Source organism: Aulonocara stuartgranti, assembly GCF_965226115.1.
Source record: "Aulonocara stuartgranti genome assembly, chromosome: 17".
In the NCBI taxonomy this organism is placed as follows: domain Eukaryota; kingdom Metazoa; phylum Chordata; class Actinopteri; order Cichliformes; family Cichlidae; genus Aulonocara; species Aulonocara stuartgranti.
The window spans coordinates 24,800,848-24,826,889 of record NC_138953.1 but is presented as its reverse complement, the minus strand read 5'-3'; the positions used below and the strand labels follow the sequence as shown (position 1 = coordinate 24,826,889).

Below are 26,042 nucleotides of genomic sequence, written 5' to 3'. Positions count from 1 at the left end.
AGACCACATGTGGCAAAGAGACAGCACAAGGATCTCAAGAAATGAAAATAAAATGGAACAGCACGCAGAGGCTTGAAATCATATAAGTGTCAGACACTGTATTTCACAACAGTCTATTCCTCACAACCTGCAAAAACTCCTCTGAAAAGATTTGGCCTTCAGAAATATTTTGTTATATCATTGCTAAAATTTCATGTGCAGTAAAAGCAGCTTTTCAACACTTTGAGACATATTATACATTAGCTGTGAAATTTGACCAGCGCCTTTTAGAGCAGATGGTGAGCCTGGTGGAGACCCATGCACATAGAGAATTGCCTTATGTACTGTAGATGTAATGCACAGTGGAGAAGGGTTGCTGTGAGACATGTTAGGGAATCGCTGCCAAGACCTTCATTTTGAAGGAGTAAACAACTCCCTCATTCAGTCAAAGAAAGTCATTCTAATTTTGAAGATATTTCAATATCTCATACATGTACAGTTTTGTGGTACATGTATTCATGTATTCTGTTCTAGTCTAGTGAGAATGACTGATTTCAGGCACATTAATGAGACATAAAATACTATGAATTATACATGCTTCAAGGTCAGTTCTCTGTATGCTACGTCAATGTTGCTCTTGCGGCTAGCATGTTTATGTGGTCCCAGTCCTCTCATATTTGAGGCTTAAGTCCAGCAGCAATGGCAGTCCAAGTCTGCATCCAGTGTAATCAGAGTCGAGATGGTTTGTTTAAAGACCCTGTTTTTATATTTTGCTAGACAAGCACTGCTAGCCTTGCTTGCCCTGACGTGATCCCACTAATGGTATGTATGGTAATGAAATTTACTTGTTATTGATGGTTCTCAGTATCCAATAAAAAATAAACTCTTTTTATGAACAAGACATTTTGAGTTGACTGAGCAGGGAAAGCCCAGCACTCTGCCTCAATTCTGATACATCCTCAAGTACACCACACTGCACTTGAATAGGGTAGCATCTGACCATGTGCCTTTTACCAATTTCTTTTACATTAAAGAAGATCATTGTGAGATGAATGGACTCCACACAGCCTCAGGTAGCAGTTTTGTCGTGTTTCATTTGCACGGTACGTCATTTCTATTTCTTTACGTTGGATGGTCAGCCTTTCAGTTGCTTCTCCACTCCACACTCAGCTTCTCTCTTGAGCCACTATGTCACTGAAATAGGGAGAGTTTGATTACTGAGTGGCAGCAGCTGCCCTGTCAGCCACCCTTGCATTGCCCTCGAGCCCGCTGCACCACCCCTCCACTGCAGGGGAGCCAGAGACCACACCCCTGCCATACACCCCCACTGCCCAACTGAGGCCGGGGCCACAATCATTTACCGCCCAGAATCATCAAGCAATGTTGCAACCCATGTACCAATATTACTAAAAAAAACTGTTACTGGCATTGTCATTGGTGAAGTTGATGTATCCTCTTCCATCTGGCAATGGTCCCTCCTCTTCCACTATGTACCCAAATGGCAACAATTGATGAATAATTGTATACCTTTAAAAAAACATTCTTTCCTGTGCATTAAGGTGCATGAGTTGATGTAAAAGGATGTTTGAGAATAGCAGGTTTATGTACAAAGGCATATGATTTAAGAGACAGCATAGGTTTTCAGTTATGGCTCTATTCCGCTTCCTATACTTGTGCTTTGTTGACACTAAATGCTACTGAGCCATCATCAGTAAAGTGAAAGTAAGCAAAAGTATATTCATATTGCACATTTCACAGACAGATGTCACAACAATAAGTTCAGTCTGTGCTTTCAACTCTACCTACTTGAGTCCTTAACTTTTCTCTTAAACATTGTTTTTGATGAGCGCTTATTTCTGCTCTGACTTTTGCCCAAGTACCTCTAAAACTAAAGCAACAAATCCATCTGCTTCAGTTGTGTTTAGTGCTACAGGTATATGTAAAAAAAAGGTGGCAGCACTTCCCCCAGTGTTTTAAATCACACCAAGTTCAGTCAGAAAAGTGGCGCACAATCTTTTTTTGTCTCCACATCATTTATACATCTGGGCCCAGCTGACATATCTGGGTCTTTGCTTTTCTGCCTCACTGCCTGTCAGAGAGGAGAAACACTCTTTTGATTGGCAGGTTAACCTCTTCAAGGTCAGCTTGCTCTACAGCTCACCCTCTCAGTGTAGATTACTGTGGTAATATCTCTCCTGTCGAGTATCTCCTATCCCCCCTTGACTGGTTCTCAGTCTACTCAGATCTGAAGATTCTGTCTTTGCCTTCTCATCATATTGTTACATAAACTACTGCACAGGATGTTAAGCATTGAGATTTTACTGTTGCTACTGTATATATGCTGTGAGAGAAGAAAATGACGTTTTTGTTGACGATATCCGTTGCTTATTTGGGAAAGTGTTATAGGACGTGGCTGCATACTTACTTGTTGGTCTTCCCTATGTATGGTTCTTTTCAAGTACACAAAGGCAATGAATGAAAATTGTGAAATATGTCTGATTTATGTGCGGAAGATGGCGATGAGAGCTATAGTCACATATAGGTAAACATCTCCTCATTTCGTATTATGAATCCCAGAATTTAGTACTAAATTATTTTTAAAAAAACAAACAAAAAAACTGATGAGCAGAAGGATTGGAGGAGAAAATGTGAAAACCCAGCAGGAACTGGGAGCTGTGCTCTACGACGCTTCACAAAAGAACTTGTGCAGATGGCTGCTGAAAGGCACAAAGGCAAATACTCAGTTTCTAGCAGCTAATATCATCATGACATGCTCATTGTGTTCTGATGGTGCTATTTGTTATCCATGCATATTTAGCGGTGCATTTCAAGTGATGACGCATCACTGACTCGTGCACATGACTGTAATAACACTTGCTCTCACCACAGCCTGCTCGCTCTGTATGTGTTTTACATGTGAGAACAGCTGGAAAGCGTGTGAGAGCGCCACAACTAACAGATCAGGAAAAATGAAACGAGCTGACGCATGTTAACGCGGGCACAAAAAACAAGCTGGCTGGTGAATTAAAATTCAGTGACATGAGAATTCTTTTAAAAATTCCCTTCACATTGCTGACAATTTGTTTTATTGCAGTAGCCATTCTTGTATTTTGCTTGTTTACATTATTGTATTTTGCACAACTCTGTTGCTTGTGAAGCTCGCACACAAGAATTTCACTCACATGTACTGTACCAATGTACCTGCACATGTGATGTGACAATAAAAGTGACTTGATTTGATTTGAACCTTCCTGAGCAGCTCTTATTAACATCGAAATATAGTCTAATCTGTTATGAACTTTTACCACACTCTTGTATAATTAGAATATCTTTTATATGCAAAACAGGATTTATTTACCTTTTTACTTTAGTCATATTGCATTCAGATGAGGCCTGACAGGTGCATTGAAATGTGAACGAATCCAGGTCCCCTAAAATACCTTTCCTTTATACTTTCGCCAAGTAGAGGTAATGGCTTTTAATCTGTGCATCAGTTGGCGGGTAAACACACTTTTCACAGTATGAGAGGGAGAATGAATGGCAATCATCAGCAGTCATACCACATTCACACAACTACAGTACAGAGTGATGCTGTTAGTCTCATCTCCTCCTGTGCTCAATGAATATTTTTCCTGCTAGTTTTCTGGCTTTAGAACATGGATGCTGATTGATTTCCCCGGCCACATCTGGATTACATGTGGAATCTTAGCTTGGTTTGGAATTTAACCATGACACCAAATTTGAGATACGAATCACTATATTATCATTTAACTGTCCCGTTATGTTACCTCTTTGTTAATTAACCATCTGATTGGACTGTTTCTAGGTCCAAGCTTCTGCCTCTCATCATTTTAATGTGCTGCAGTGCTGATATCCTTACCTAAATAAGCACGAGTCATAAAAAATAATTTGGTTATCATTCTGTCCCTCTGCAGCTCTTTAGTAGCACTGATGATGTATCTTTTATCTAAGCTCTTAAAACTTGGACACTCAGAAAAGGCGAGCCACTGTTTGGCCGGCTAGGATTTCAGTAATTTTTGGTAACGGGATATTAATTATTATAAATTATTATATTTTTGGTACCCTTTCAGACACTGTCATGACTGTATGTTTGTCAGTTTTCTGTGTCTTCTTCCTGTCATGTGATGGGACTCAGCTCACCTCAGTGAATGCATCCTTTGATTGAGAACAAATTAACCCCATTGAATACATTTCAGAGCTTCAGTTTTTATATTTGACCACCAATAGTTCTGTAACTAAGGGTTACTTTATCACGATACACGAAAAAGCCCAGCTTCAGTTTCCCTGGAGCAGTGTAATGGGAGTGGCTGCTTCCTGTTCCAGCTGCAACTACTGAAGTCTCAGAAATAACTGTCCATTCTCTAGTTTTTTATAAAAGCAGGATCAAGCTGGACAGAAGTCATATCAGGTCCATTTTCAAAATTAAACACCCTGTCCAGACTAAATGCCCCATTTATGAAATGATCACGATATGATTTAAGGCTGTCCAAAGGCTGAAAACTGCATTGGATGCACAATGTCAAAGAGATACAATAGGTGCAGTCCCAGTATCCATCCATTTTCTTCCACTTATCCAATTCAGGGTTACAGTTGGGCTAGAGCCTATCCCAGCTGTCACAGGCAGGGTACACCGTGGACAGGTCCCCAGTCTATTACAGGGCTAACACAAACACAAACAACCATCCTCACTTACATTCACACCTGTCAATTTACAGTCTACAGTTGCCTTACATGGAAGTCTTTGGACTGTGGGAGAGAGCCAGAGAGAACCCACTCAGACAAGGGAAGAATATGCAAACTCCACCCAGAAAGCCCCCAGCGAGACGGTGGATTTAAACCCAGGACCTTCTAGTTGTAAATCTGTGATCCAGATTATTATTTCGAAACACTTTAGATGGAACAAGGCATGTAATCTTTAGATGTCAGCAACCCAGCCAGCTTACTGCTTACTTACTCACAAATCCTCTTTTTCATGGCTGCGTAGACGCTGCACCTGATTTTAACACTTGTTAAAATGTGTGTAGTGATGACTGTGTTGAGGATGAAATCATGTGGACTGTATTTTAACCCTCAGTGGTGACTCAGCGGTTGTTTGCTTGAAGAAACATTCAAATCGGTTCATTCCTGATATATCAGATAAAGGGATAAATCGGCTAATTCGATCCAGTTATGGACTTAATATGTCAATCTGTCTGTTTATTCTTTGATTTTCTTTTTACTATATGACATCAAAGTAGTTCACTGAATAAATGTATCAAATGAGTATTTATTGTAGTACTGAAATGGGTTAAATGTATCGCATTTAAAAGATTGTGTTTTTAGCTTCCCAAGACAAAAGTACAACAGTGAGTGTAGATGACATTCTGACCTCGACATTATCCCCCTCCAGGGCTGTATTGGAAATCTTCCCACACCTCTGCAACAGGCAGCATCTGCTGGGAGGAGATCCCCAGCTGCTCTCTGTACTGGTTATCCAACACATCGCTCGTCCCCACTGGCCATTCGCTGAATACGGCCAATTGTGTGTGAAAACGGTCTGTCGATAACGAATAGCTGTCACCTCAACATCCGTGTGCACAGATGACTCAGCTGGATAAACAATAAACAAAGGCAGACGAAAGACTTATTTATCTGCATGTAGTTTCAGGATACGCCTCACTGAGCTCATTGTCAAGTTGGATTATTGCAAGTTTTCAATGCAAAGCAGGTGCGTTGTGTTTGTCTTGGTACCTGCAGTTTATTTTTCTCAGCAATTGTTTTAGAAGAGAGCGGTTTCATTTTTTCCAAAGGTACCAACATGGCTAACTAACAGGACTTATTAAAGTTTTTACATTTTATCGCCTCATGTAGCCTATCAAACAACAAGCTACACAATCCGGTTGTTAAGTCTGATGTCACTAGCCGTGTCTGGGCCTAAACTCCACTGCAGGTCCATATATCAAACGATCACTATGGCATTACTGTCTAAAGTCTTTCATCTTTAATAAAATGATCAGCGTTCTGCTCTACCAGGTGTAACAATTGAGTTTAACATCCAGGCATCCATGAAAACGGAATTTATGACATTTAACGGAGTTAGAAGTTAGCAGGGAGTTAGCTCGCTAGCTTCTATCTAAATACAATATAGCATGTCCTGACTGCGGGGTTTTGGAGACAAATTAAAACGTACAGCTCTGCTATCACTTCCAGCATAAATGAAGACAGAAAACTAAACAGCAGTGACGTTTGTAGGGTTACTGAAGTTTGGCTAGCTGGTATATAATGAGGTGCTACGTGACCGTGACTGTAGTTACATCCTAAGGTTTTAAAAACTGAGCTTAAATAAATGATTAGCGGTAATAAAAGCCGAGGGAGGTCAACAGTGATCACTGACTGTTTTAGGAGCTTTTTGAGATTAAATAGAAGAAAATACAAAACATTAAACATGTTAACAACACAAAAGCCATATTAAACGCAGACTACTTTAGACCCGGAAGTAGGATTCATCACGTCATCACTTAACGACCGGACAGCCAATGATGAAGCCAAACAACAAATTATGATTGAAGATATCTGTTCAGTGGGTTTCCTGGAAGTGCTGTAGTGGGAGCTTGGGCTAACTGTTAGCACCACAGTACAAATATAAATACATAATACTGTTTTGCAGTCGTTTTTCCAAACCAGGTCTTTCTTTTGAGTTTCTTTAAAGTGTGAAGGAATTTAAAGAAACTCTCTACCAGACTTTGTTGAGCTTTTGGGAAATGCACTGCTGTCCTCATTATTGCTTCTTAATGTTTTGTTCTTCTACCTACCATTGCCTAGCGCCTTTATTTTTTTTCTACCACTCAGCAGTGTTTCAGTCATTACTGAAAATATATAAAAAATATCAAAAATGATGTATATGTGTTACACATGACGAGTGTTGTGTGTAAACTTAACATTCTTTAGTAATGCATTGATGTAATGAGCTACTCTGATAAATTCAGTAATCACATTTGCAGTTACAGTCATTTACGTCACGTAGTAAGAGCTCCACGCCGCGCAGTAAACAAAAATACTGCGTTGCCTTTTTCTCCCTGGAAACTTGCACTGCAGTCAGTTGATTTTGATTCATGTGTATGAGGTGGACAATGGTGCAGTGGTCTACAGCTTTTGAGAGGTGGCGATGGGAACATTACGTTTATTTTTATTGCACAAAGGGAAACGCACACAATGGTAAAGTGCAGATTGTATCCAGAACAGACTGACACAACACTGGCTCTTTGCTCAGACTGTCACGGACCTCAGATGTGATTTGGGGGTTTTGTGTTATTTGCTATCGGTTGCTTTTCTTATGATTATATTTTGGGATTCTCGTGTTACTGCTTCTTCTGTAACCTTGTTTCTGTTTGTGAATAGAGTTTTATGTTTTAAGTGTCTGTATTTGTGTTGTCATTAGGCATTCTTTGTTAATGCCTCGTGTATATTGTCCAGGATCCTTTGTCATTTGTGTTTGTTGTCTTCAAGTTGTTATAACAACTTGGTTAAGCTTTTCTAGTCCCCCAGCATCCTTTAATTTCCTGTGTCTTGTCAAGTCCTCGTGTCTGTTTAAGTCTGTTAGCGTTCTGTTTTATTTTGATAGCCATCAGTCTTGTGTGCCTTATATTTACTTCCTTGTCTCATTTTCTTGGTTAGTTCAGCCATGCTTTGTTCCTCAGCTGTGTCTCATTCCCTTGATTTGTCCTCATTGTGTCTGTGAGAATGTGCAGAGTTATAGCCTCTGTTACCCTTTGTCCTTTGTGAGAGTGTCTGTTACCTTCCTTCATGTGCTTCATGTGTTTTCTTTGGGGTTCATAGACGTCTTCCCTGCTTGTTTTTCAATGTAGTTTTGCTCGTTCCCTGTAAGCTTTACACTTTGTTTGGACTGCAAACCGGTCGAATAAAAAGTTGTGTTTTGTTTAGTAAGTCTCTATTTAGGTTCACACTCTCCAACGCATGACTCATATAGCATGCTAACACAAGACTAGCAAAGACCCCAGAGTTCTTTTAAAGTTGAGTATCAACTGTGTCTGTTTTACTATTTAGGTATGAACACTAAAAAAAGGTGATATGTGCGTCCCCAGGTTTATATTGCTTATTGATAATTGTATTGGATGATATTTAGTTGACAGAAATAGTCTCTCTCTGACTGGTTCTTGATCCCCCACAGGTTACCACAATTTTCAAAAATCCTGGAAACGCACCTCTGTGATTTTGCCACTTTTCATCTGATTTCATATTTATGAATTTAACATGTCAGTCTTCCCCGCAGTAGCCATTTAACATAGATTTGAACCTGCTTTATTGTTGTGTTATTGCTCTGGGGATGGTGAATATTATGTTGCTCATGTTTTACATGTCATTAAGTAGATTTAATGAACCATAAAATGTATCGGCCCCTGGGGAATATCATTCTTTTCCTTAGAGTCATTAACATGTTTGCTACACTGCCTTACAACCTTAAATTTTATTAGGTGGGCTCTAAATACAAAGCAATTGAAATGACAGCTTAATGGGAAATTGTGAATATTAGAATAAATATAATTACATGTATGCTTCAGATGGTAGGCATGGTGATGGAAAACGATGTGTCAACACAATCTGCTCGGATAAAAAGAAAACAGCTTGTGTTTGGAAAGTTATTTACAAATACGATCGCTTAAGCCGCTTAGTTACCTGTAATAGCAACTCGATTCAAACTTATATGACTGGAACATTCCCAAAACAGAAAGTATAGTGTAAAGTAAAAAAAAAAAAGGCTGTGAATATATGAATATAAATATGACCTTGGATGACACTCTGCTGCATGCAGGACTAATTTATAGATGCACCCACTGTTTTGATGCTGTGAAGGAAGAACCAGCGAGCTGTCACTTATGCAGATTTTTCTCTGCCAAGCGTAGACGTCCACATATCTTCACACTGCAACAATGCATTATTTATGGGTCTAGTACGTATGGGCAGAAGACTTTGTTGTTCCACATAAACACAGACCCACTTCATCATTCATATGAAAATGTGTTAAAGCCACATGCTTGGATTGTTCAGTTTTTTCATTTTTCAATAAAATGTAATTGAATTCCTCATTAGTGTGTGATTTTAAAGGCACAGCGAGGTGTTTTAAGAGAAGCTCTGCACTTAAAAGAAATCCTGAACTGAGGGAAAATTCTGCAACAACAAAGACGCTTGTCGAAGTACAACTTCCAGGAGGAAAAATGGTTTTTTTTTATCCTTATTTAAATTTTCTTATCTTATGCATGCGTTTTCTGGTTAACACTCAAATTAATGTTAATTCGGATAATGTTTCAAAATGACTGCCCAGCAACTGCAGGGATTTCAAGAATTTCAGTACTTTCTTCCAGATGACTTCAGTAACGTCTCCAACCTAATTCAGCATTTTGTTTTCAGAATGCGGTTTAATCCTAAATAGAGCTGAAAGATTAGCTTTGGACTAATCTTTTTATTTAATAACAAGATGTGGCTGCTTGTATCTTCTTTTTAGCATTTGCGTGTATGTAAAAATAAATAAACTAATAAATACAGACTGAATTAACAGCACAAGCATCCATGCTCTAGGTTCTGCCTTCCCGTATGTGAAATACTATCACTGTGTCTGACCTGCCTCCAGCGCTGTTCAGCTCTCAATATGATATTATTAGAAATGAAAGGACCGTCAAATCTTTTGTAAAAGTTAAGTACAGCAACCGAGTGTATGAATGTAAACGCAGACAAACGGGGAGGATTATGTGGAAGCCGCGGCTGGTAAACACGGGGATCCCTTCGTTGCTGTTGCTAACTGCGTGGACACTATTGATATATTAGCCAAAGCCAAGCTTTGTCATCAAATTACAATACAGACCATGTTTTGTGTTGGTGTTAACAGCTGGTGTGTAAATATAGGATGAATAATATTAGTTGGGCATTATGTTATGATGTGCTAATTAGCCATGTGTGCATGTCCCTCATGCTAGCTAGCCACCTGGAACTGTTAATGACTATTTCAAGCATGCTGATCTGGGGACAGTTTTAATGTTTAAAATCATTAAGGTGAAGCGTTAACCAGAAAAATGGCACCAATATTTTGGACTGTCCATCAGACAATGCAGGACATTTCAGTATGGATTATAGATATTATGAATTATATTGATGTAAGCATGCACTCACAATCCACTGTTTCTTTAAGTATACCTGTTTAAAAGCAAGCCAGCCAATCTTATGTCAGCAACTATGTGTTTTTAGGCTTGTATACGTGGTTAAGATGCCATGCTGAATTGTAAAGTGAGTATCCGAATGGGAAACAGAGGTTATTTAAGCAATTTTGAATGTGGCATGGTTGTTGTTGGTGTGAATATAGCAGAAACTGCTGATCTCCTGGGCTCTTCCTACACAACCATCTCCAGAGTTTTTAGATTTTGGTCTGAAAAATTAGAAAATATCCAGTGCGCAACAGTTTTCTGGGTGAAAATGCTTTGCATGGTGTCAGAGGTGAAGTCGCTGAACTCATAGGAAGGAGACAGTAAGTCAAATAATTAATCGTTACAACCAAGGCATGCAGAATAGCATCTCTAAATACACAACAGGTCAAACTGTGAAGCAGATGAGCTACAGGAGCAGAAGCCCACTCCGTGTCACTCGTGGCTAATAACAGGAAACTGAAGCTACAGTTCTAAAGGTAAAAGGGGCTCTAACCCAGTGTTTGCCAGGCATACCAGATATTTCAGGTTTATTTGACTCATTTGTAAGTAAAGAACTTTTTCCATCAATAAACAGTCTGAATAATAGATTTTTGGCAATCAGAATTGATATAGCGAGCAGTGTGGAAACTAACGAAAAACGTTTCCACACAAATTGGTAATGAGTCCATATCAGCACAGAAAATAATCCCCTCATTTGCCTGACACAAATTTTAACCACGCGTTTTTAATTACAAATTGCTTTGAATCAGTAATTTAAATTTCTGGGGTTTTTACAATTATTAAGCGATTCTATTTTAGTGTGTATAATTTTGCAGTCCTGTTTTTGTTCTAACATAAATGGCTAAGTGATTATTGTCCAGAGTGAAATAAAAAGTTGGAGTACAAAATAAAGAGATGGATTTTAATTGAAATGTGTGTTGAACGAGAACAGAAAAGAACTATCATTCCCTAATGGAAGAACCATTAGGGAAAAGCAGACTTGACTCATGCTGACTTTGGTGGATGATTTTTGATAAAACCTGTTACATTTGTATTTTATGGTGGATTCAAAGCACCGCTCTACTCTGTTTACTGTCAAGCTCTATCCACCTACTCCACACTTCTATGTTAAAGTCTGTATTCAGCTGCAAGTGATGGTTCAGGCAGGGTTCAGTGGCTATTTACTGAGGTATTGTGAGTGATTCTGGCCTTGTTAAATCCTATTTTGTTTTGGGAGCGTGGAGCTCAGCCTCCTCCAGGCATGTGAAGGTGGAAGGATGGAGCCTGCATGCCGGCCGCGGACCCAAAGAGCGGTCCAATTTTTCATCCTTATTGCCCATGACATATCCAAAGTGGCAGAGAGCAGTCCATGGAGAGATAAAGGAAGAACGAGAGGGAGAAAAAGTGAGAAGCATGTAGTTCAGATGGACTGAAAGGGGTGCTTCTCCACTCTCTCTTTTTGTGATTCTAAGCAGGGCCTCAATTTTCATTGCTAAAACAATACAATTCACCAGCGTCCATTAGGGCAGATTAGGGTTAAACTGAAAGTCCCAGTGTTCTGCCTCCAGGCTTGTCATTTAGCCAGAGAATAAATACGGATCTGAAGCTAACAGAGAATAGAGTGAAACACACTAAATGTTACAGTATGCACCTTCCTTTTCTTCCATCTTTCACTATTGTTTTTTTCAGAAACCAGCTTTCACTGCACAGGTCTAATTTCTCCACTGATGTCCAGTGATTTGTCATATTTGTTGAAACCATCTGTCATCGTAATCACTCGAGAACCCCTTGTCTGTACAGCATGTGCGTAATTTGTCAAATAATTCCAGTGCAAATTGTCTACTGTGTTTTGATTAAGAAAGATCGGTGTTGATGAAAAATTGTGCCAATCAAGGGTAGTAATTTCAGACGGATTTTACTTTTTGGTGTGATTAGTTTTGTTTTTCCTCTCTCTTAATTTTACTGCTCTAATTCACACAGCAGCAGAATAGTGATTTATGGGGTCCTATAAAATATTAGTTATATTAGTCCTGTGTGAAAAATATTGCAGTCAAAAGGGAATAGTTATTCTCAGATATACTGATTTAGTCAGATAGTATGGCATTAAATTGGATACAGCATAAAAGGAGGAGCTAGGTTGGGGGTGGGTTGCAATGTGGATTGCAGATGTGCAGCAGTTGTGGGAAAGGTACATGTCTGAATGTATATTTTAGGAAACAGCCCCACAGTCATAAGATCATGAACTGACAGTGTTGGGGAGTAACGGAATCAATGTACCGCCGTTACGTATTTAAAATACAAAATATGAGTAACTGTATTCCGTTACAGTTACCATTTAATAAGGTGGTATTCAGGATACAGTTACTTTGTTGAAATAAATGGATTACACGACGGTCATTTCCTGTTTCATATGTTCGGCTATGCCCTCTCTATTTTTGATAATTCCACGCTGGTGGAAACGCAAACAAACGCATTAAGAGGCTCTAATGCCTGTGTCTCAATCTCGCGGCCCATGTCACCTCTACTTGCGACCGCATAATGACGTGAAGAAATATTTTTAAAAATTATTATTCAAAAAATGACCGACCAGAAACGGGAGCTGGAAGCAAGTAAATATAATAATAACCACTGCAGCTAAAAAGAGTGCCTGACGAGCCCAGTTGTAAGTAAGCTATTAAGACTCGACTGTACACTGTGTTCGTGTTTTCCTCTGAAACAATAAGTTCCGTTGGAGCAGCCTTTCAACGCCTCTCTCTGTCTCTCGCTAGCAAAGTTGACCCAAAAACAAAGTAAAGCTAGTTTTCGGCTACGAGCCCGTCAGGGAACCCGGCGTATTAGCGAGAGATCCCTTTACTGCGGTTCGGAGCTGCGGACATGTTTTATATACGCGTGGAATAGTTTTCTAAACGAGATCGCTGCAAAAAGTGAAGCCTTACCTAATGTCTACCCTACTGTTACTCATTTTATATTAAGATTTAAACATCTAGTTGCTATTGGTATGGCGAGTAGCCTTCTTTAATAGTAATAAATCACACAGCAATAGTACATTCATGTAGTTGTAAAAAGCACGACAATATATTAAGTAATCCAAAGTATTCAGAATACGTTACTCTCATTGAGTAACGTAACGGAATACGTTACAGAATACATTTTGGAGCATGTATTCTGTAATCTGTAACTTTCCCAACACTGTGAACTGAATAATCAGAACTGCTAGTTCTGCACTGTAAATACATGCAATGTACCGAGGGCTGTGAAGGGCGCTGTGAAGGTGACTGCTGTAGGTGGGATCACTGGCAGGGGGTTGTGACTCCACAGGGCCTATGCCAGTGGGCAATTTTCATCACAGATGAACACACACACACCCATTTTTTTTCTCCTTTCATTCACAAGGTTGAGATTAAGATCTCTTGTTGTAATTATTGCCTTGTGAGGCGGTCTAATTCTGCCAAGTTGATAGCATCACACCCATCAGTAGCTATACAGGGTATCTGGCACCAGCTGTCCTTTACATGTTCCAGCAAGCTGCAGTGGAAGGTAACGGTACTGTTATGTGACACGAGTGTTGATCGACTGGTTTCTGAAGAGCTGCCAATACCCACATTTCCCCTTGCTTTCCCCCCGCAACTGTGGGAACTAGTACATAAAAAAAGAGAGAGAGAGAGAAATCCTCCTGTCATGTCTAGGATTATGAATGTCTAATGTACAATATCTTCTGCAGTCCCAGCAGACATATGGCAGGCTGCATTTTCATCCCAAACACAGGTGCTTGACAGACAGATTCAATTCTGATTAATGAGCAGTTGTTATGCCAGGTATTATACTATCTATTGTGCAGAACAAGGCACAGATGTAACCAGACTGCTTTTATCTGCATGAAGGCAGAACAGACATGTACTCTAATAACTTTTGCCAGTATAGTAGGCATTGCATGACACCCAGTAAGCATATAAGGAGTGAGAGAGGTTATACAAAGCAGTCGTACTCAGTTGAAGGTTTTGTTTGTGCAAATGTAACCCTAGCAGAACTGCATTTTTCATTATTTCAGACCTCAAAGTGTAATCAAAAATTTATTCTAAGCCATTAACCACATCAGGTATTAACGTCTAAACATCCCCGTGGAGATAATAAGTGATGACTTTGAAGGCGCCGAACTTTCTTCTCGCTCGTCGCTAATGTTATTTTAATATGTCAGTAATTGGAAAACAGTGTCGTCGCAATGATGATCTGTTGAAGTTTGTTTAAAAGTGTTTGGTGTCATCGAAAGGACAGTTACCACAAGGTAAGCGTGAGCAGTTCAAGAACGCGTACCGTTGTGGAGTGCTGGGACAGTTCAGTATTTAGTTGACAAGACGTAACACAAAGAGTGGCTGTGTCCTCCAAAAGAGGATGAGGGCATCTTGGCATCCTTTACCATACCTCCTTTCATCACTTCCTAAAGGCCAGTTTGTCACAACTGTAGCCCTTTCGGTTCCACCTCCTGCTAATAGCCAAATGATTGGTTCTTATCAAATTGATTGGGGCCAAATGATGTGAATATAAAATGACAGCATTTTATATTTATTTAACATCTTAAACAATAATCTAACAAAAAGTCTTCTTATTGAAAACAATCCATCAGTGATTAGTTTTTGTGCACGCTTTGTTTAATGTGTTTGATGTACCTGAGAATAAACCAGCTCAGCTCCTCAAAGCAATTTATTTTCACAGAAGCTTTTGTCTGAGTCACTGAATTAGTTCAGTCACTTTGATCTATCGCCTTCACTTGGCGATGGAGTCGGATCATTATTTTGGTTTACCAATACAATGGTGGGTGTTTAGATAAGGGTCGCTCCATCATAAAGCTTGAAGGTGCAGAAGAAAGCTATTACAGAACATGCAGTCGCATTTTCAATACAGAGAATCAAAGTTTCCTGTTGGGAAAGTCAGGTAATGAGTTACATTTCAGTGATTTTTCCCGTTCCTTTTGATGAATGTAGGTCTGTGTTTGATGTGTACATGTTGCTTGCATGTGCTTGAGTACACATTCATACACAAATGCTTATGCAGCAAGTGTGGGCTGGAGGTTTAGGTCGTTATCATGCGCCTGCAGCTTTTTGGATCTATAGAAGCCATAAAGAAGGAGCTTTATGGCCCATGCATTGAGCACATTTTGAAATAAAATACTGAAGTAAAAGTCAGCAGCAAGCCCTAAGCTTCATGTGCTGATGTAAATTGAATCCAGAGCATATATAGTGCTTCTGAATATTAGAGTCATGGGCATGTATGTGGAGGGAGATTGCATTTCTGCTCAGGAGTTGTTGCTGGCGTTTGTATGTCACTTTGAGACGAGCGAGTGTTGCTCAGTGATGGATCGTGCCTGCGTGGGAGATGCTGCTACTCCCACGCATTCCTCTCTCCCTTCTCTCCTTCTCTTCCTCTCTTTTGTCTCACTCCAAATCCACTGCTCTTTAACCTCAGCTCATTTCTCACTTAACCGCTAATCTACTCGATGTCACAACTATCTGTAGAAGTTAACCATGTAATTGCTTCTTGATGGAAGTTTCAGGTTTGAAAAGCTTACGTTCAACCGTGCATCACACCACTTGAATGCTGTAGTGCTTTCAAATTGCTATGGCTGTGGTTAATCATAATAACAGTATACTTTAACATAATGTATGCCTTCTCTCCAAGCACACAAACACACACAGCTCAGCCACTGCCTATTTACACAATAGGAATCTCACACTGAAAAAAGAGCATAATGAATTCTGATGAACATTAGTTTCTATTTGCATGTTTGATGTATATGTGAAAACCATTTATTAGTTCATGAGTGTGAGGGCCTTTATTTGTAGTGAGTCGGTCTATTTGGGAAGTCGTGGAAGGGAAGGTTCAGGCTCGGTGGAGCCTTTTTGTAGAGTAATGACCTGACTGTCTTCTGTTTGGCATTTTCTGTTTTGCTTCTGCAGAGGCTTAAAGGACAGCCCAGCTGCTTGTTGGCTATTTGGGGGAGAGTGTAGCATTTTGCTGTGTTCCTTTATCTAAAGGGGAGAATAGACACAGACATAGGAGAGGGTACAAAAAAGTTTCCTGTGTGAGGTTAAACTCAGAAGTGAGTCACCGTACTTGCTGTAATATGTGCGCTCATCTCTCTTCTCCTAGAAGCACCAAGTGTTTTTATAATAAATGCATATTTTATGCTTTACAGCTGAGGTCCCTGAAATAGTATTTCTACATAGAGAAAACCAGGTTCCATAACAATTACTAGCTGTAGTTCTTAACAGCAGATGATTTTGCGATGACAATACAAAGTAAATTTTGCATATTGTAAAATTTCATTCGCTCTGACCTTGGAGGTTCTGTGTGGCTGGGCAGTACCAGGGTTGCTAAGGTAATTTAATTACCAAACCCTCAGTGGGCAAGGGTAATTACTGCTCTCTAAATCCCCACTAATCCCCCTTCTGAGTCCCCTACACAGACTTGGCCCGGGGCACTCTAACAGGCAGTGCTGACTCCTCAATCCCGTCCCAGACAGGGACCCTCCCCAAAAAATACCCAACACACCGTTCCCGTCGGCACACAGATGCTCCTTAGTGTCCTTATTTATGCAAGATGTACTACGTTCACTGGTGTGTCTGTCTGTCTCGTGTGTCTTCAGTCTAAAGTCTGTTAGTCATAAGTCCTGGTGAATTCTTCTCACGATGCTCTTCTCCTCACGTGTGTGTCAAGGGGACTCGCAGGTCAAAAGGGCAACTCATCTCTCCATAAGAATGTCGTAATTATTACTGCTGGGAGGAATCGGATGTGACCTCCGTGAGCAGCAGCGCCTGGTGACTGGAGTTAGCAGAGAAACAGAGGAGATAAAGGCTATTGAGCATGCTAGCAGGGCTTTCTGGAGAAAGAAGGTGGATTTATAGACAGAGACTCCACAGGCTTTTTGAAAAAAAGCAGACAATGAAGTCATTAATAGCATGCTCCTTACTGCAGTGGTTCAAGTGCATCATGCTCTTTGTTAAGACCAAAGAAAAGATATTAATACTGTTACCGCTATGCTCAGAATCAAAGGGGTGAAGAAATAAAGACCATTTTGTACACGTTATCTACCTTTACAGTATGATGCATAAAGATCAAAGCAATCCACTTCAGAGAAACATGGATATACCATTAACGAGGCTTACTACTTGAGGGCAATAAAAGCAGCTGTAATCAAAACACTACAAGAGGCAAATACTGTCGATCATTTTGAGAATAAGGTGGAAATTTCAAGATTAAAATTGTAATCGTATTTCAAGAAAAAAGCCAAAACACGGTTGCTTAATCCTCCAAGTTAGTGAAATCATACTTCAGAACTGGTTTTAGTAGCAAAGAAGGAATTGATTTCTCTTTTAGCACATACACACAGTGATGATCAGTATAAGGATGTTGAAAGGATGGTGCAGAAAGTGCTGTCACCTTACTGTATCTCAGTTGCTGTATTTATGGCAAAGTACCCCTTATTTGTTTATGTGAAATGCGAGCAGCTCTAAATGGGACCAGGCTGCCTGTTGACTGTGAAGACATTTCACTTTTAATCCAAGAGGCCTCTTCAGTGATGAAGGTATTTAACTCCAGGTAATCAAGTAAGTCGTTGAGGGTCACATGAACCAAGGTACGAATAAAGCCATTGGTCAATACATAACACAAAACAGCCAGCTCATTGTGACAAGACTCGTGATGAGCTCGTGCTCATGGTACATCTGGACCTGAAGGAGGGAAACTCTTTTAAGGATGTTAATGTTGACTAAGACGGCAGATGGTCTGAGAGGGGATTAAAGGAGACTGTCTATGTGGACTGTGAACTACGAGCCTTGAACAGAGATTGTGGCTTATGACGCCAACTATTAGCCACCTATAGTGAAGTCTAGAGATTTCTTCCCAAGCAATTCAACCCCCCCAGTGCACCTTGACCCATGTGACCTTTTGCCGAGGTAGGGCAGTGTATAACGGAGGTTTCACACCTTGTCCAACATCCTCGGAAGTTGAATGTCGGAATTCCTCCTAATTTGAGAGAAATGTCATTCCCGATTTGAGTGCATGCCAGTAGTAAATTTGTAAAAGTAAGGAATGCCAGGATTTGTTTCACTTAATCACTGCTACACAACACTTCTGGTTTTGCGCTTAATGTTTTCCGAATGGCTTATTCAGCCAGATACACAATGGTGGCTCTACAGATTACATACTTTCATGGATTGTAAAGTCAAGATCGGTCGGGCACTCTGACTTTGTCTGGCTTAAGGGGGCATTCCAGTTCAAAATCTCAGGTGGGGAACAGGAAGTTCTGACTTCAGATGGAATGCACCATTGGCGCTTGTGACATTAATCCCTTGATTAACACCTTGGATCATGTAACCCTCAATGAGTTGTGTGATTACCGGGTTGGTCAATAACTCTAAGCCAATTCCAAAGACAGTCAATACGTGGGACTCTCCATTAGTTTCTAGAACTGAACAAGAAAGGTGAAATGTCTTTACAAACCAGAAAAGAAGTCCAGTTCCCTTCAAGTGCAACACTTCAGTGGATGCTGAGACTCTGGTTCGGTGTCTAACAAGTCATGATAAACTTCTGGCTCTTCACCCACTAAATGTTTACTGTTGCGTCGCTAAAAGCTACAGTGGGTTCACCCTCTGGTTTTTGAAAAATAGCCGGATCATGAATCTGGAAACAAAGCTGGCGAGACCCAAAAAACTAGCGTGTAAACCATTAGCGGAGAATGCTAAAATTCTCGCTGAAGATGCACAGAATTAATAGAAACTGCATTAATTCCCGCTCCACCACAACCACCCACATGCAGGGCCTTGGAGTAGGGGTATGTCACCAGGGTGCAGAGGAGGCTACCCCCCCTCTGTCCCCTTCTGGCTGCCTCTGCCTCAATTTTATCCCACAACTTAGACATTCACATTACTCACACTCTCATTACACATACATATAGGATCTTGGGGGTGGGCCCTAACACACATGCATCAACACTACAATGAGCGGGTGGAGGGAGGTTTGGAGTCTTCTCTCACCCCCGTTCTCTGCGGCCTGCTGGAGCGGGGGGGCTAGGAGGAGTTGGCCGTCCGACTGCGGTCTGGAGTGTGGGGCCTCCCTGCTGCTGCAGAGTCGGGGTGGTCTGCCTCTCCCCACCGCAGGGAAAAGGTAACACCACCTGGGTCTGGGTGCAGTTCCCCCCTCCAGGGGCAAGGGCACCTAGACCCGGTTCGTAGAGTACGCTTGGGGAGTGTGATCGTGTGTACAGCGTCTCTTTATGTCTGTCTCCACGTTGGTTGAGTGTGGAGTAAGTACATATGAGAGCATGAGGGTGGGAATGGATGTTTGTGTCTGTGTGTGCCTGTATGTCTGTGTCTATATGTCAGGTTGGGTGTCAGACGCCACCTCTCTGGGGACATCTCAGGCCCTCCAAGGTATGGAGGCCTATCTCCCCACACCACCACTTCCCCTGCCAGTGGCGGACTCCCTCAGGTGTCGGTGCGTTGGTGGTTCTTTGTGTCCGGGTATGGGCGTCCGGGTACACACCGGCTCACTCCTTGGCGGCCGCTTATCGGGGCCTGGAGCCTGGGGCTCGCTCGGGCCACTTCGGAGGTGGGGTGCCCCCGGCCTCTCGGCCTGGGGCTCGGTCACTCAGGCACAGCTGGCGGCCGGCGGAGCTCACGGGCACGTCACTGCAACTCCCCCTGGCTTCTGCTCCGCAGCTGCTGAGTGAGCCCTCATCTGGGACTCTCCTCAGCTCTTTCTGGGACAGTGGCGCGGCTGCCCCTCTGTTGGTCTTCCTTGGTCTCTTGTGTTCTGGGGGCCTCTGGATGTCTGGAGTTTTGATCTCCTCCATACCCGCTTCACACCCTGGAGGACGGGGCTGTGGCCCCCCCACACTCCCTAGCAGATCGTTACATGGAGAAACCTTTGGAATGCAAGCATGCTGATCCACACAGGTATGCACACAGGTGTACACACGGGTATTCACAGACGCGGACTACAGCTTTCTTGGCTGCTGCCTCAAAGCACATTGTGCGCTGTCTATCTTGCGTGCTGCACAATATCGTTTATTATTTAGTATCTACTGATATCTACTGCTAGCTAGTTTATTGTGATGGTGCCGTTTTTTTTATTATGTTGCTCTTTGTTGTTTGCTTTCTCTTCTGTTTTTTTTCTCCATACAGGTGACCCAGGTGTTTTGTTTTTTTGTTTGTTTGTTTTTTCTTTCTTCCCCCCCCCCTTCTCACCGTCTCTTCTCCCCTTTGGTCTTCTTTCTCTCCCTCTCTTTCTTTCATTCTTTCTCCCTGTCCTATCCCCCAGTCATGTCTGTCCCGTTTGTAGCAACTGAAAATAAAATAAATTCATAATTATAATAAAGGTCAATCAAATGGACCAATATGGCAAGGCCATGATGATCCACTTGGTAAAATAAATCCGCTTGGCATCTTTCTTGGCCTTAAGACAACAATTCTGATGGCTACAGATCCAAACGGGACAAAAAAAAAAAAAAGAAAAAAAAAAAGAAACTGCATTAATTAGGGACAGTTCTCTTTCACTTTAAATCCCGATTTTTGCAGCTTTAATGTCTACTACTAGTTAATACTGCAATATTTCTTAGTAGAATTTTAAACATATTGCAGTTTTCATTTGTATGAAAACTTTATATTTTGCCAGTTACTTGAATATTGAAAATGTTTTGAACATTTTACATTGTAATTTAGTCTCCATGCGTAAGATTTGTTTGTTTGGATTGCGATTGACTTTCCAATAACAGGATGCAGGGAGTTTTGACAGATACTCTGAGTTCCTGTTTTCAGAGAAGGCTTTTAGACACTGGAGAGATGTTCCAATACGTCAAATTCACACCATCACAATTTAACTTGACAGGATAATAACTAGAAATTTAATAAGAAGACGAGCAAAAACAAACTTTCTTAACCCCAAATAAATGGACAGTACAGAAGTGTTGGCCTAAAAAGTTGTAAACAAATCAAGAGTCCTTCATATGCTGCTCTGAAAGGCAGTTAATGGAATAAGTATATATAATTGGTGGCTAATTATTGCAAACATAAGAAGATGGCTCCTTTAACATTAAGACTCACTGCAGTAGTTGACATTTAAAAATAGAAAATTTGTAGATAACAGCAGTTTGTCATTTTTCCTCTGGACCTCTTGTACCTTCAAATGGCAGCCAAACATCTGCGTGGCCTCAGTGACACTGGCATGTGCTCCTGACCCTAGCAGGTGCTCTGTGTGTAATGTTGTGCCCTGTATGTTTGCATGAGTACATCTGTGTGTAGGTGGGAGTTTGTGTACAGTATCTGACGCACGCATGTGAGCGAGAGAAGCCGGGTGGTGTTGAAAGGAAGCACCTGTGTGTACTGAAAGGAGTTCTCTGAATAGCTTCATATTTGAACAGCCACTTATCCGACGATAAAGCTGTAAGTGATTCGTGGCAGCTTCCTGCCTGCGGTGGAGAGAGATGGGCGGAGGGAGAGAATCCGAGAAAGACAGAGAAAGAGAGAGAGATTAAATGAGCGCATCAGCTGTAATTAGGGCTACTTTACTCCATTTGGAAATGCATGCCTCAGTAGCAGAGAGAATTAGCACTGGATAGTCTGGGTGGGTCAAAGCTGTACAACTTGAATGCGTTAAAGGGGGAAAAAAATATGATTGTGCCAGTTCCTCAGAATGAGTCTAATATCTGCAGAGGTCGGTGTCATTGTTAGTCACTGGTGCCATTTTTGTGATTGAAGGTGCAGAACAGAAATCGTGACTGTGGGAAACGTTAAGCATTTCTTAGCATAATGGACCACGTACGCATGAAAATGAGATTAGATATGAAAAAATTTGTTATCAGTGGCCTTCAGATCCTTTACCACAGATCTTTTTTAGGCTACACTTCAATAAATCCATGCTAGTACCAAATTACATTCAATGATTATTTCAAGAAGAAAATCATTTGTTGATTCTTTTTTTTGGATTCTTGATGACATCTGCCTTTTGTTCTTATCAAATTTCACTCACTTGGGCAAAGCGAAATCTGATTTCTGGGGAATTTAAACCCCGTCTAAATGGTTATGAACCAAACCATTTGCATGCAGTTCCAGTAAAGCAGTGCAGAGCCAGTGCAGGTGGGCCATCAAAGGCCAGACAAACATGAGTTTGCTAATCCATTGATGCTAATCTTTATTTGACCAAAAATTCAACTTTGAATAAAAAAATATGGATGCAAGAAAACAGCCGCGATGACTTGATGTGTTAAGAGTGTTTTTTGGCACAAATTGCTTGAGCAGTGTGGCTGAGGCTGGTTTAGCTCTCTTTAGGGGATCCTCTGCCTGTATCCTGAATCCTCTGGTGTTTGGGGCGGAGGAGGTGGGTGATTGTTAAATCAGTAAGATGGACAATTAAGAAAAGTAGTCCTTTTGAATGTGACGAGACACATAAGTGCGTGCAGTGATTGGATGAATTAGGATTAACTGGAGCCGATAGACCAGAGAGGAATGATCAGTTCATAAAGTTCAGAAATGCAAGTTTCCTGTGATGAAACTTTAAATTGGGAGTTGGAAGAAGCACCATATGCTGCCAAGGGCAGACAATGATGATTTTTAAATTGAATTCATGGCTGTGGGCAAGCAGAAAGTCCAGCGGTCACCTTGTTTTTCATCCAAAATGTAACCGCATGATTCCTATCATGGCAATGTACCAATGCCTCTATGCATCCACAAACATGTATCACAAATACACAGATATACCTACATGCATTTAATTTATTCCAAAGATACTGAGCTAACTGAAACAATAACCTGGGGATCACAATTCACCCAAAAACTAGAGTTACTAGACAACTAGAGTTGCAGTTGTTTGGTGGGAGAACAATTTTTCTAATTATATCAATCAAAAATGTGAAACATGAAGAATTACTGAATAATTTTTTATGGTATTCACTTTTAATCATCACATTGTTGTTCCGTTGCAATTAAATTTGAGGGCAGCTATGTGGAAGAGAGAACAAATTATTAGTGATTAAGGTTTGTATAGATGAGTTACAAAAGCTACTTCTAACTGCTTCACATCCAGCGCTTGAATAAGACCCGTAATTTGCTGTGTCCAAAGGTGACCATTCAAATGCCCGTGACATTTAGGAAATTGTCCTTTTTGTTCACCCATCTCCTTTTATTTCACCGCCTTTTTCTTCTAAATGCCATTTCGCCCTTCTTCTTCCTCTTTCACACTGTTGATCTCTGTTCCTCGCTTTTCCTTTCTTGTTCAATCTCGGTTGAACTGACGGGTTCCTGGGCTGAAAGATTTTCACTCTTAGTTTTCCTCTTCATATTCCCTGCCCGTTTCTTTTGAAATGTTGAAGTGGGTGACTTCCATCAACCTGTGCAAAACCAGAGGTAATGAAAGTTTCCTTCGAGAGCGGAGGACACAATGTTTGTTTTAGACTGGGCTTGGAGGGAGTTGACCTTTTTTATAATAATAATGGATTGGATTTATATAGCGCTTTTCAAGGCACCCAAAGCGCTTTACAATACCACTATTCATTCATACACTGGTGGAGGCAAGCTACAGTTGTAGCCACAGCTGCCCTGGGGCAGACTGACAGAAGCGAGGCTGCCATATCGCGCCATCGGCCCCTCTGGCCAACACCAGTAGGCAAGTAGGGTAAAGTGTCTTGACGTGTTTCAGGTTTACAATTTCCAGCCCCTAGCTGCGATAGTGAGTGGCCTCTGAAGTGCTGGCCTGTGTGTTTAGGACACTAGGTTGAGCTACACAACAGATATTCTCCATAGAGGATGGCCTGCACAGCTCAGCATGAATGTACTTCCCTTTCTTCTCATTAGGGTCGAACCATAAGACTGCTGAGCTGCAAATCTGCGATGGCCACATCACCTTACCCAGTAATCGATCCCCCCACAGCTACACAATACAAGAAACGCACACAGAACGCACAGAACCAGTGAACCAAAGCTTATGTACAGAGAAGCTGTGCCTGAGTCCAGGCAGGGTGCTAGCTGGTAATCATTAACACATACTCCCTGTTTGCTTTGCCTCTGTCCCTCCTATATGTCTGTTAGCTCTCATGCGTGTGTGTGTGTGTGTGTGTGTGGGCTGCTGTCAGCAGTGCCATGTGTCTCATTGTGCTTTATCAGCCTGTGCACTTTATTCACACACTGGGTCTCTCCATAGACATATGCAGACACACACAGACACACTTGCACACACATGTAACATCTGTTCAAGCCTGCAGAAACATACTGTATCTCACAGAGTTACAGTTTGCTGCAGACTTCCTTTGCTCTCCCAGCTCATGTAGCAGATCTGTTGCAGAGAAGAAAATGGATACTGTTCACGTGTGTTATTATTAATCTGTAGACAAAACAAGGAAACACTAAAGGGATTCAAGGATTTCATTGAGTGAGGATGATTGGATGACACATGACCCGTTAAGAAGAGGAGCGCCTGGCTGATTATCGATGGAAGTGCAGATGAACATAACAGGGAGGCGTGGAACTCTTAGTCACTGATTCCACATGTGAACACATGAAAAGGAGGTTTTTATGTCTGGGTTGTAATGTTACTTGTACAGTAATGCAGTGTCACAAGCCAGTGTACTCTTAGTTCCAGTCCAAAGCACCAGGGGGAGGGTTGCATCAGGAAGGAAACCCAGCAAAAGCATGGAGGTCATTAGTAAGATTTCCATATCAGATTGGTCAGAGGGTGCTGGTGGAAAGTGTGCTAGTCTGAAGACACAGGAAGAGGAGAGGAGGAAGACAGTAAGAGAGAAGGGAGGGATATACTGGGCTAAAGATGTTTAATGCTGCTGGGCAGAAGGAAAAGAGCCAAAGAGAAGGTTAATGAATGTAGTGAAGGAGGACACGCAGAGGGCTGGTGTGACAGGATGTATGGCATATGATGAAATAGAGGGATCACAGACTTGAGATGGCTGCTCCATTTATGGGCCACTTTTGTGTAGAAGCAAAAGAAAAAGATGACAAAACTGTAGACATCATGCCATAACAGCCCAAATCACTGGATGTGGCCAAGTATCATGACTGAAAAAATATGTTATAACTAAAATTAAGGGTAGTCAAATTGCCTGCCATGCTAGCTGGTTTACACCCCACTCTTTTCAGTTCTTGCTCTGTTTTGTGTATGGGGTAAGTCAGTCAGTTTTCTACTGTTAATATGTACATGGAAGAATGGGGCACCCCAGAACATACTGCCAAATACTGAGTAAGGATTTAGGATTTTTCAGGGGCACGCATTTCTCAATTCAATAAAATGTACTGGCACAGTTTGTCTGATATAACATGTCCCAGGATCACTTCAACTAACATTATCCACCATAATACTGACACCTTTGACAAAGAGGCAGGGCAGTGAATGTAGCATAGCTTGTACATGTGTAATTTTGACAAGCTACTTAGTAAACAATGAATTATTAATGACCATAAAAGTGGAAATGGATAAAGCATTTAACACGTAACATTTTAGTATCATATATTATATTAATCAGAAATATTATCAGATATTTCAGTCAGTGTAGGGCTCTTTTCTATCTTATTTTGCCCTCAAACTAAAGCTAGAAGTCAGCCTAGGTTCTCGTATATTTCAGAGTATCAGTTCAGGTGCCGTCGGCCTCAATGTGTCCACTGAAGCGAGGTCACGACTGCTGAGAAGATTGCTGTTGCTGGCTCTCCTTTGCCTTTGCATCTGCTGCCCTCTCCTTGGAAGGGCCATGTGCCACATCTGGTCCGGCTGAGTGTCGAAGGGACACGAGGCAGCTCCTCGAGGCAGAGCATTTGCATACACTTACTCTGGGAATGCCCTTGACTAGCTGTCTGCAGAATGGGACGTGAGCAGCATCGG

General features: G+C 41.3%; 1 protein-coding gene across 6 annotated transcripts in view; it reads left to right on the top strand.

Moving 5' to 3' along the window:
- The window catches only part of syt1a (synaptotagmin Ia), a 233,323-nt gene that overhangs the window by 92,837 nt on the left and 114,444 nt on the right, over positions 1–26,042 (top strand). The window lies entirely within an intron of this gene.